At 43.0% G+C, this 12,601-nt stretch overlaps 1 protein-coding gene across 1 annotated transcript in view; it reads left to right on the top strand.

Annotated features, from left to right (window-relative positions):
• LOC137803020 (polypeptide N-acetylgalactosaminyltransferase 10-like) overlaps positions 1-849 on the top strand; it is a 66,477-nt gene extending 65,628 nt beyond the window's left edge. Inside the window, exon 14 of the mRNA XM_068601270.1 lies at positions 8-849. The gene's annotated coding sequence lies outside the window, so the exon portion shown is untranslated. The remainder of the gene's footprint in view (positions 1-7) is intronic.
• Positions 850-12,601: the final 11,752 nt, after the last annotated feature.

Consider the following 12,601-nt stretch of genomic DNA (forward strand, 5'->3'; position numbering starts at 1 on the left):
TGCCCAGGGGGGAGAACCACGGTGATACCTGATTGTCCTGAAACATGGAAAACACAGAGCTCCTACTGACTGAAGTTCGGACCTATTTTTTCGTGTTTCCGAGAGTCACAAAACACAAACTCTGCTGGATTTAATGGATCGTTCTTCTGCCTCTTTCCCCCCTCGTCTTTTTCAACTGTTGCCTTAACACTCCCTATGTTTTCATCCGAGGTACCAAAACAACATATGGGGGACACATGTGGGACTTTTGCAAGCCAAAACTCTACAAAGAAAGTGAACAATTTGATACTATTATTCCTGCACAGTGTGCAGATGAACTGCAAGAATCTCTTTTATAGGAGGAACACCATCTTGTACAGACTCAACTTTGAAGTGCAATTTTTTTTCTACTGAGCAATAAAGCAAAAAAATGATGTCCATTTCTACAATGTATGTGTTTATACATAATCTATTATTCTGTGCTGGCAATTTACCGCTCACGTGTTCATGTCTCTTAAGCTGAGATATAGGACATAAATGTAGTTTTGGAATACATCAGCAGCCGATGAGCCAATGAAGCCCAGGTGCTTCCCAATTGGGTGTTCTTCTCCCTCCTGTTACCTGTAGGAGACCGACAGGAGAACAGACTAGAGAACCCTCACATGGTAAACTGACTACAATCCTGGCACCACAGTCCTCCAGTCTTTCACCTCGAGTTATTAATCAGACCGTAAACAATGAACATCACATGGAAGATGAAGTCTAGGCCTGGATGTCTGCGAGCTCAAACAGAACTCCAGAAATGTAGCCCCCCCCCCTTGCGTCCGAAGGCTTATCGTCATCGGACCAACAACCAATGGGTTCAGATATTTGTAGAGCTCGAATCAGCAAATGAAAGTCCAGAGTCACAGTTGTAAACATTTGCTGAGAACACTTTGAAACATCCAGTTGAAATTTATCTAATGTAATTCAAGACGACTCAGAACTCGAAAGTTCTGACCTCCAGCTAGAAGACGATGCCTGAGGTTTGACCTCTATATGCACTTAGCAAATTATGTATACCTACTATCACATAATTCAACTTATTGTGAGTGTAATTGTTGTCAAAATGTGTCAACATGTTGTGAGGCAGAAATGATTTTCTCTGCACAAAAGTATTTTCGGAAAAGGTTAAAAATGCTCGAGAGAGAATGTGTGTACACATACCAAAGAAACACTGTCTGTCAGGCATGGTTTTCTATACATTTACTTTGGAAAAATTCCAACCTCCAACTTGTCTGGAACTCCGTGTTAAGGTCATCGGCGCTGAAGATAATCGTCATACACAGTGAATACATTAACACGACAACGCCCCTGCACCATTAACGTGACCCCTCCGATCCTTGACGCGGCACCTGTAGATGGGCAAAGACATCTTATTTAAATTGGGATAAAAACCAAGGTCACAAACTCATCATCTTTCTTCAGGCCGGGAGGGAAACCTGCACAGCAGCTGCAGACCCCTCCCCCCCAAAAAAATCATTTGCCAATCCTTTTTTTTCTTCTTCAGAGCGAGTCATCAACCTGAGAAGCAATTCCAACACGGCAAGAATACGACTGAGGGTCTTATTGGCTGTCCGATGCCACCGAGATTAAACAAGCAAACAGTGGAAGCTGCTGCATATTATTGTCTTATTGCATGTTGGCGTTTTGCACTCGACTTAACAGATTTTACAGATTAGTCCTCTTTGGAGTTTAATGCACTGAGGAATGCCATGACATCACAGTCTGAGTCTCCCTCCACTACCCAATTTGGGACAAACATTGTAATCGAGACTAATATTAATATTCACTGCTATTCAACCAATACTGCATCGAAAATATTGATCACATTTAGACAACCTTTTTTATGGATCAAATTGCTTTGACAGATAGTCAGCTACTGCAAAGAAACAAGATGGAAGTCCTTGTGATCAGTAATAAATGTGAAACGTCTGTTATGAATAAATAAGATCAGTATCAGATTCCCAGCGTTGCACAGTAACATTAGATTACCATTTTTTTTATGTGTGGTCTCATTTCCATAGTTTACTATTAAATAGCCGTTTTTAAAGAGGCTTTTCTTTCCAAAGATACAATACTTAATTGTCAAAGATCGCCCTTGTGCTGTGCTACAAACATCCATTTGTATCCTCACCACATAGGTCAGAATGATGCATCCCACACTAACCACTGCCAATGAATACTAAATACAAAATGCTTTAGAACGAGTGTTTCCGATCATTTAGACAATGTGACTTCTGCCTGACCTGCAATTGAATGGGAGCGTCTTCTGCTTTCACTATTCGCAGCTCTAAAAGTAACATCCAGGATTGATGCATGCTTCTCAGTTCTTAAAATATTGTTGATTAACATCAGGGAAAACAAGACACAAGTCTGCATTATTCATGCTGACTTTTGTGTCTGAAATAATGTTCAGTTATAATTCCAATGGGTTTTTTTTCCACGCAGTGGATTCAAGCTAAATGAAAGCACGGAGGACACGCTGGTTGTGCTGCTCGCAAGTGAAATTAGTTTGAAGTAACAAGACGGGAAACATTTTGATTAAATATACTATTTCCACCCCGTGAGTGCTGTTTGGAAAGACGAGAGATTGAAATGTTGACGTCTCAAGCTCTAAACAAATGCAGAAACGATCAGAAGTGCATGGTGGGTAATCTTCCCAATTACTGACTCTCTGCTGTATGTGTAATGCAGTTTGTCAAGTCAATTTTACAAACGGGGAGAGACCCACACGTTCAACGCCATCATATAACGAACATATGACCCTGCAAATTGCGCGCAATCTTTTTTGATGATGTGCGACGTGAACATCAGACGGCATGAAATGGAAAGATAGATGCGAGCCGGAGACAAAAAAGGAAAAAGAAGAAGAAGAAAAAAACACTGAATCCTGCCGTGACCGAGAAAAAAACCCTCTTTTTTTCCACTTCTTCACTGTCAACTTTTATCTTTAATGTCCAGAAAGTATATTTTGCAGAAATAGGTCAGGATGAAAAGCTACTTTTTTTTTTTTTACGAGCATGTGTGTTAATCAGGCTAATGGTCCTTTAATTAAAGGAGTCGCATGTCGGCGATAAGACTGAAGGAGTTCACAAATGAAACATGAAACGAATACGAGAGAAAGTGCAGTTTCTGTCTTCGGGGAGACGCTCGCTGCGAGTCTGACGAATAACCAAACCCCCATCTTCTTTTAATTCGCTCGGTCCGGGGATCCGGGGAGAGGTGTGACAGGCCTGCTCTGCTCATGACCTATCAGCTGAATAATTACAGCTAACCTGCTTCTCCACAGGGCTTCGCTGCTATTAACGGCCCCGCTGTCACACACTAATGGGGAAATGGCGGCCGCGGCGGTGTCGCAGTGGCAGGCTCGAGTCGCCGGGGACCCGGGCAGACGGATTCGGGTCAAATCCCTTAGCACTCCTCGCTGTATGAAAAAAAAAAAAAAAAAAAAAAGGCAGATTGGGGCCGCTCTTCGGCGGGTGTTTTCATGTCTGGATGTTTTGCTGTTCACGCTGAGGAAGAGCTTACGCACATCGAGTGATTAAATACTTCATAAATCAGGTGAAAGTCGGGCTTCCAGTCTGAGACTTTGGCTCTCTGGTTTCCTCTGGTCTGAAGCAGGACGCACTCATCAGGGCGGAAAAACACCGCCGACATCAGTTTGCCGGCTCCATTGCTAATTAGCTAATCAGCTAGCATTTCGAACAGCTAAAAATAAAAGCGCATATCTGTTATTTATTCCGCTGCTAACAAAACGCTGTCTGTTCTCGCCGCGGCTATATTTACCATCACAATTTATTTTCATCGCCTCTCTGTGGCCCTGCCGGCTAAACTTCAAACACAGACAGCGGCCCGCCCACTCGCAGGCTGCGAGGCTAAAAAAGAGTGATATTCCTCTCAAAACCGTTCTTCAATTTGATTTTTTTTAGGGGAAAAAAAGACATGTATGTTTTCTCTTAATGCTTCTTGACAGTGAATGCATTTTTTTTTGTGTCTTGCTCTGGGGGGAAACAACTCTTATCAGGAGTTAAATATGTAACTAAACTTCCTCCTGAGGTGACCTGAAGCTCTGTTCTGACAATTGCAGCCGGTTTGCAAGCTATGTGGACAGCTCAAGGTATCCTCATACAACGGTTTGTATGTCTTCCAAAGAAAGTTACATCTCATTTTGCATGCCTCTTCCTCTGAATGTCCAGCAGCATAGGAATTTTCGCACATTACGTCCAGTCGTCTTAAAATAAACTTGCAGTTGTCACTTAAGTACGGAGGTTATGTGACAACAGCGTGTTTTTTGCTCCATGATTTTGACATGACGTCGTCTTCTCTGCATCCCTTCCTCCCATTCAACATAACATCTCGTACCTGCCTGCATATTTTGTTTTAGCATCACTGGCTGTGAAGCGAATACCTCTTTTTTCTTCTTCTTCCTCTTCTCTTCTCTGAGGCTCAGTGACTTAGTTAAATACCTGTTGGTATATTTACATAAACCCATTCAGCCCGGGCGAGCAAATCACACGCTGGAGCCGCAGAATAACAAGCGTGTTTTGACAGCGACGAGCAGAAACCGCTGCGCATTGTACGCCAGTCAGTCGCTCGCTGTTGCCGGCGACACACACACACACACACACACACACACACACACACACACACGCATGCTGCTGTCACCTCCGTCTTTGAGCGGATTTATACAGCGTGCCGTATATTCGGTTCAGGTTGTCTCCACCGGGCGCGCGTCCAAAAGCAGCACGAGCGCAGGAGCCAAACGGCTCTTCGGCTGAGAGGGAACCAGAAAGCATGTCAGCCGGTTTGGAGTTTACATCATATAGCGAGGCAGTATCATGGTAATATCCTCTTTTATGTTCGTCAGAAGTACGGTATCACCGCATGCTGATGAAGTTTTGAAGTGCAGATAGAGTTAACACAGCATAGCCACGAAATTTAGACAAAAATAATCACTGTGATGGATTACCTCGCTCAAGCCAGTTTGATGTCTCTGCAAGTTTGTTTTTGTTGGTGTACAGAAATTATTATGAACATCAAAGAGTGCAGAGAGAGAAGGAAAACAAGTGTCAAATAAAATCTAGGCAGAACTACAAGTAAAGCTTTCAGCAACACTTTCCAGACGATGAACCCTGAACATACCGTAAAAGTCAGGTTAGAAGCCGCTCCTACCTTTGGTGGGTGTCCTCACTGTAGCAAGCTAGCGCTGCTACTAGCTCGCTGCTGCTAGCTCGCTGCTGCTGCTGCTAGCTCCCCGCTGCCCGAGTCGAGCGTGGAGCCGGGGCTGGTCCCGCTACCTTCGGTGGATGTCAGGGAGCTAGCGGAGAGCTAGCAGCAGCGCTAGCTAGCTACAGCGGGCAGCTAGAGGGGACACCGGCCGAAGGTAGTAGCGGCTTGTAACCCAAATTTCACGGTATCCCGCCTCAAGCACCAAATACGTCACACAGAGGCAGTTTGTCATGATCTTGTTTGAGAAAAATCATGCTAGAGGATCGTCATCCTCTGGCTAGCATGAATTCAGGATAAAAAGCATTGGATTATTTTACCTCCAGCTCAAGCAAGTTTCAATATATACACAAGGGTTTTATTTCAGATAATGTGTTATTCCCTTAAATACCACGCAGGAGACATTACACTCTTCAAAGGGATAAATTGGGGTTTGAATCATCTAAGCAACTTCTGGAATGACATCTGCAAAATAAAGACAATCCTCAAAACAGAAGCCGTACCATTCTTCCCTTTAAGTGACAGCTTTTGCGGGGCGGCAGGAGCGGAGACGGATGTCAACTTTCTAACGTCGCACTGAAGCGTTTGCTTTAAAAGGCACAAAGCTGAAAAAAGGAAACACTTTTCGTCTCCTACCCTCAAGATGGCCTGTCGTTTTAATTCCATTTCATCGTGTTTTCCATCTCATGGCACGCGCTGTGCTCCATCCTAATTGTCAAGTCTTTATTTTAAAGCTGGAGGTTGTTGTTGTTTTTTCCTGACAGGATGATGACAACTGAACAAACATGTACCTTCTCCCTTCGGTGTGTTTCACCCTTCTGTGAACTCCACTGCACTCCAGGAGATATTTTGTTTTTGATACATTGGTGTCGTTTAATCTCTGCGCACTCTCTGTAATCTGTCTAGTGTCTACTAACGTACTACATTACCCAGAGTGCCTTTGAGCAACACATATGTCTACAGACAATGGTGACAGGGGAGAGGGGATTCTGGTCTTGAACTTTCGTACAATAATCAAGGTCTGAAAGAAGGACTTAATATGTATAACGTTCCCTTTTTAATCTCCTTTCACTTCACCCATTTTTTTATTGATCTGCGGTGACATTTTTATGTGCTGTAACCCCGACAACCTTAAATAAATTCTGATCAATTTACACGTTGGCTTTCTCGAACCACAGTCGCCTTTCAGCTCCTTTTTTTTTTTTTAAACTTGGCCCACGTCCTCATTTTCATCCTCTCCTCCATCCACAGAGGTGTTCGCCCACACACACACACACACACACACACACACACACACAATGGAATCAATCACTGGGAGAAAATGAGGAAGAAAGAAGTAAAATATGGTGATTAATTCTTTGAAAAAAAAAAGGTCATCACAGACAATCTATAATGAAAGGGTCAGAGAGAAATCCCTTACAGACCGCAGAAAAGAAGAAAAGAAAAGCATATTGTCTTAACTTTCTCTCGCCTTGCTCGGGTACATGATGGACGGGTTTTGGCCGAAACTAAAAGAAGAGAAATAAAAAAGTAATATTAATTGGGACATTAGACAGTCAGAGCAATGCATTATAGATTAAACACGACCCATCGGACAAGGAGGTAGAAACAAAAGTCCAAAGCCCAACTACTGCAATGTTCAACACACAATGCAAGCAGCTGGAACAGAACTAAGATAAAGATATTGTTCTCTGTGGTGGCGGGAACATAAAATATCAAAATCATGTTTAATTTGTTGAATAAATGTCATTTAAAATCATCCTATCAGTGTAAATAAAAGACTGTCGCGAATAGAAAAGTCTTCAGCCCATTAAAAGCATTCAGTGTTGTTTCAACTCAACAGGAAACTGCTCAGATCTGAGGATGAGGGTTTGCTGCATGCCACTGGAAGCATGAACAGTCTACATTCCTCGCTGGGCTTCATGATTATTTTTGTACATTGGGGGAAAGGTCAAAGAAATTAACATTATTCCGCTGGCAGCCATGAATATTAAAAGAAAAACTGTGCGGAAATCTGGCCATTAATTTCCTGGTGACCTCAAATGGACGGAAGTTGAGGTCAAAGGTTTCTTTTTTGTCAGACGGTAGCACGAGACGACGACCAAAATCACCCAGATGCATCTTCTGGTGACTGCACATGTCCAAAAACTAATTTCATGGCAGTGAATTGGTTGGTTTGACAAGAAAAAGTGTTATGGCAGATAAGCTTCGATAGCTAAAACCACATTTGATTGAACAAAAAAAAAACAGCAAACTCTCCCGGTTCATCGTGGACGGTTGGTGAGAATTCAGCTCCTGCTGAAAAATAAGGATTGGGAGAAGAAAACAATTACACCCTGCAATTTAAAATGGGTTTTTGGCAGCAATGAACTGACCGTCTCATCTGTCATAACAGCTTCGTTACGTCGCTTCCTCCTGAAATTAAACACGGCTGCAGGAAACCAAACGCATTCACGTCTTGGTTTATTCAGGAACACATGCACTGCAGGCGCTGAGCAGAGTTTTCTTTATGAGGAAACTCATCCTCTGGACTCTAATTCAAGGGACTAAAAGCGAAAGTCAAGCTTCCCTCGAACACACAACCTTTAATCTGAAGACCAAACGCCTGGATGTGTTGATTTTATGTCCATCTGAAGGAGTAAGAAAGTGTATATATACGACACCTACTATCAGGAATATTACCCCACATTAGTACAGAGCCTTCACTATCTAATTAAAGGGCATTTTCATATTCACTGTGTGTTGGTGTGGCTTGTGGATTATTCCCGTAACTTTCCAAAATGGACGATTCGACTTTCACGCTGTGCTTTTGCCTTCCGGTGTGGCTTTTTTTTTTCCAATGGGTTTAAACTCTTGATCCTCATATGAACTCCTGCTTTTCAGTCATAACGGAGCCCTTTGCATTCAATTCCTTCCTCGTGCAACAAACAGCCGCCCCGCCCGAGTCTGATGGGAACACTGAGACTGAACCCGGCAGTAAATGTGCCGTGAAACTAAAACCATGAGTCAAAAAAGCTCGGTGAACTGGGCAAAGGCTGGCAATGTTCTCTTCGGTTTCAGCCCCGATGAAACCCGACGTTGATATCAAAATATTAATACATGTAGGTTCTGATCCTTCCCATCACCGATGGACCTGTAAGTCACTGGAAATGTTGCCCTGTGTGTAAATCTTCAGACTTCACATTGTAAACATGACCTACTTAGTTCAGTTTCCTGCAGCCCATAAAATCCATTAATCCTTCATGAAGTAATTTCCATTGCAGACATTAAATCAAATACTGAAAAAAAAAAAACACACACACACACACACAGGGAGCAACCTTCAGAAACTTGCTCCGCGTTCGGCAGCATGAATGTGTCACATAAAGAAGCGTGAAGAGTGAAGAGCCTCCCTAATGCGCCCGCCTCGCCTCCATTCACTGTCCCCAAAAAGCCCTCCGACTTGTCAGAGTAATTTTCTTCACTTGAAATTAGCTGCTTCTAATAAAATTATAATTCAGTTATTACAAGCACAGTAACGCCTCGAGTGCTTGCCCCTAAGCCCCGTCTGGCTTATGGAAATGTATCCGCCAGATGCACTTAAGCCTCATGCAAATGGATTTTAATTTGGTGGAAATTGGTTCTGTTCATTAACGGGAACGGGGATCTCGCCGCTCGTCAAACGCGCGTTGACGTCCGTTCAACTGGAGGAGCGCTGAGGTTCGCTCCACCCGACGATACTCAGCGGCGGGGTTCCTGTGAAGTCAATAGCTACGTTTACACCCAATGATTTCTGCAGGAACTTGCCGTTCACTCTGTTTTTCCAGCTGCTCCACTCGCGGCCTGATCTCTATTTCAGGAAGCAGAGGAACTGTGGCTGAAGAGACGCATGCACCGAATGCACTGTTGTGGAGAAAATAGTGCATTTTAAAGTGTTTAGGTGATCCTCTCTTTGATGAAAAATAGATGCCAAATAGGTGCAAGTCAATGTATCTCATGACAGCCTGACAGCTTTTTTAATAATCTGTCACATCCAGGCTTTTCTTTCCTTCAACTCTAAGTGTTTACAAATATACAAACAGCTCGCAGCACAAGCTGTCTTCTGTTTTGTTTTTTACACTCTGAAATATTAAATATTAGCACTAGTCCTCATGAATTTAAGATGCTTTTCTCACGTCGCTGCTGCTTTTCTGGAAGCTGTCAGCATGTTTATTGAGGAAGGGACTTGGTGAGAGATCATTACTGTAACTGTGAGTCCTGTTCAACAGCACTTGAGCGAGACCCTAACCCCGTGACATCATTCACAGGAACTATGCAAATCAAAGTGCTTTTTTTTTTTTGCGAATCCATTCTCAGACGGCATCTCTGCATCAGTGTTCTTCTCTTTCATCCATTCCCAGGATTTCTAGAGATGAATGTTGTGTCAAGGCAGTTAAAATAAGCTCTCAGGTGTTTGAGTATAGGCCGTCGGGGCCTGCTGAGTCTTCACTGCTTTCCTAAACAGAGTCACAAAGTTATAGCTTTTTTATAATTTAATTGTTTTTCACAAATACACTACATGTATTATAATTATCTTTCCCTATGAGTTTATTTTCTCATTGCACAGCTCCTGTCGTCCTCTGTTGCTCTGCTAGTTAATGAAAGCTCTCGTCCAATCACATTTCACCTCTGTTTCTCTTGTAGAGTAGCGGCTTAAAATACACGGTAAAGCCTGCTAGCATTGTGCCGTGTGTTTCAGGCACAGGGCCCGCCCAGCTTGATCATTAACGTGCGCTGTGATTGGTCAGTGGTGCAGCGGCAGGAGGTGGCGGCAATGCAGCTTTTGTTGGATCCACCCCAAAAAGAAGAAGAAGCTTCAAGCAGGAAGCTACAACCAACAATCTACTTGACTAACCGACTCGCTGGTGGATTTACTGATGACGCCTTTTACACAGAGGGTTACGGGCATTTGGGGAGTGAGTGAGCTGCTGGTTGTGCTACTGTTTTTGATACGTGCACAAAACAAAACATAACCGGTAGCTGCGGCGTCAAAATTAGGTTTTTTCAGCTTGTAGAGACGGCACAGGTAGCAAATCCACAGCCCGCCACTGGAGTATAGTAGATATGCATGTGAGTGACCTGATCTGTTAGTGGGTAGATGTTCGTTTTACAGAAAGAATGACGTCATTGTTACAAAACCGTCTTTAAAAAAATGCAAAAAAATGTTAAAAAAAAAAACAAACTTTTTCTCAATAGTTGTTTTGTGCATTTTACAGTCAAAAGGCAGAGTACCGCCACTGAAGAAGATATTTTGGTCACTGTCCCTCTTCAGAGTGCAGGACTGCTGCTCCGCTATTGAAAAGGAACAGTTTGTTGTCGCTGTGATAACAGCAATCGTTGCAGGTAATTGCGTGGCACCCTGCAGGGACGATTGCTGGACCAAATATTCCATCAAATCAATCTGTGTCAGACGGCACAATGTCTCTTTTTTTTTTTTTAAGGGGCATGTCAGATTGTGAGATGGATGCCTGGGATGACACGTCATTAACTTGCATCACCCACCTGCACCGCTCTCATTTTTTTTGTGTAGATGAGACAGAAAAACCAACAAGCACAGGCATGTGACGGTACGGCGCCGCCGCCGCTTCTGCCGAGTGAAGCCGATGAGGAAGTGTCTTAAAACCTGCATTCTCTCCCTATTCGCCTCCTGACCAGCAGGGGGCGACTCCTCGGGTTGTAAAAAGTGAAAGAAGTCTATGAAATATTTACTCAACTTCTCACTTGATGTATTACAGTAAACTTGAGTTCATGGTCTCAATCTCTAGTTTCAAATCTTCTTCAATACAGCATTTTGTAAATTATGGTCCGGTTAAATAGACCATGAAGCGGCAGCTTTAGGGCGGGCTTCCTGTGATTGACAGGTGGCCGCCGCTCCCAGAGACGCCGTCTCCACGCCAGTCCTCTGCATTCAAAATATGGGAACATCTGTTCATTGGCCGCAACAAAAACAACGTGTCATCGACCATAACCTCAAGATGCCGACGGCAAAAATACTCATTTATTACATAAACTTATCCCTGGCTGTTCACTCCTCTGTGGAGCACTGCATTTTGCTTTTCAAGAGGAAGTGCTTGTGACATGCAATCATTCAGAGGTAGATTATTTCACCAACGTGTGCTGATGTATAGTCTCTACCCTTCTGGGCAACCCTGATCAGAAAAATGTGCTAATACATTTCACCTTGATGTGATATGTTAAAGAAAACAATGGTGTAAAGTCTTGGATTAATCCACAAAACTATTTGCCACTATGTTAGTGTTAAGGTAGTGTAATCTGGTGCTATTAATCCACATGGCAGGACATGTGTTGGTGGAGGACCAGCTGGCGAGGATACAGATTGGATACACACCTGAATTGGTGGCACATATCTTAATTTCCAAACTTGAATATGCACCAAGAAAAAGTAGCAGACCAAGTTTTATACGTGGACTTATTTGTCTCCTTCACGGGATGAACAATCCCACGAAACGTCTTTTGTCTTTTATTCATGGGCTGTACAAAGAGCTGAGGTCCGGGGTCGTGGCCCCCGTGGCCCTCGCGGCCCTCGCGCTGTCATTCTGCGTCCCGATTCGCTCCTCTGCCTCGCCGTTACACTCACACTATTTATTCTCCATCCTCGTCAGAGTCTTTTGGCTCAGAACAGACAGAATGAATCGCTTCTGTCAAATGTTCCCATTCAATACATTTTCATTCTGTCGTTGACGTTTGAACTGCGGCTCGACTTTCTTCACTTCCTCGCCGACAAAACCTCTTTTCATTTTTCATATTCTGTAAAATCTTCTTTGCCGTTCTCGTCGTGTCCATTTGTTGGAACTAACAGGGCCACTTATATTTAATTAAGAATATATCTACAGTGAATCAGGCTGTGCACATAATATCACAAGGAAGTCAAAAAAATACAGATCACATGCATTGAGTGTTTTCCCTATTCCATTTTTGAATAGATTGGGAATAAATTGATTACATGTTTTAATCCAATATAAAGCAAATGTTAGAGTCATTCTGTGTTTTAGAAAGATCCAGCAAAATAGGCTTTTCATTGTAGAATAACTGTCTGTTATATAAAAATATCTTGACTCTTGATGATTGGAAAAACCTAAAGTCGGTAAGATGTGCTCCAACGATGATTTCTAGAATCAATAAGCAAACTCACACTCGATAATCATGTAATCAAATCTAAACTAACGAAAACAAATATCAGGACGGGGTGTTTGTGGGGATTTTTGGCAACGCATGAAGAAACTAATGCTGCGTTCACACCAAACGCGTTGCGAATAACATGCAAATTCAATACAAAGAAGTAGTGGTTATTTCCATGATGGAGGGTGTAAGCGGT

The sequence above is a fragment of the Clinocottus analis genome, unplaced genomic scaffold (assembly GCF_023055335.1).
Source record: "Clinocottus analis isolate CAN_PGR_092001 unplaced genomic scaffold, fCliAna1.0.p SCAF_5, whole genome shotgun sequence".
Lineage (NCBI taxonomy): Eukaryota > Metazoa > Chordata > Actinopteri > Perciformes > Cottidae > Clinocottus > Clinocottus analis.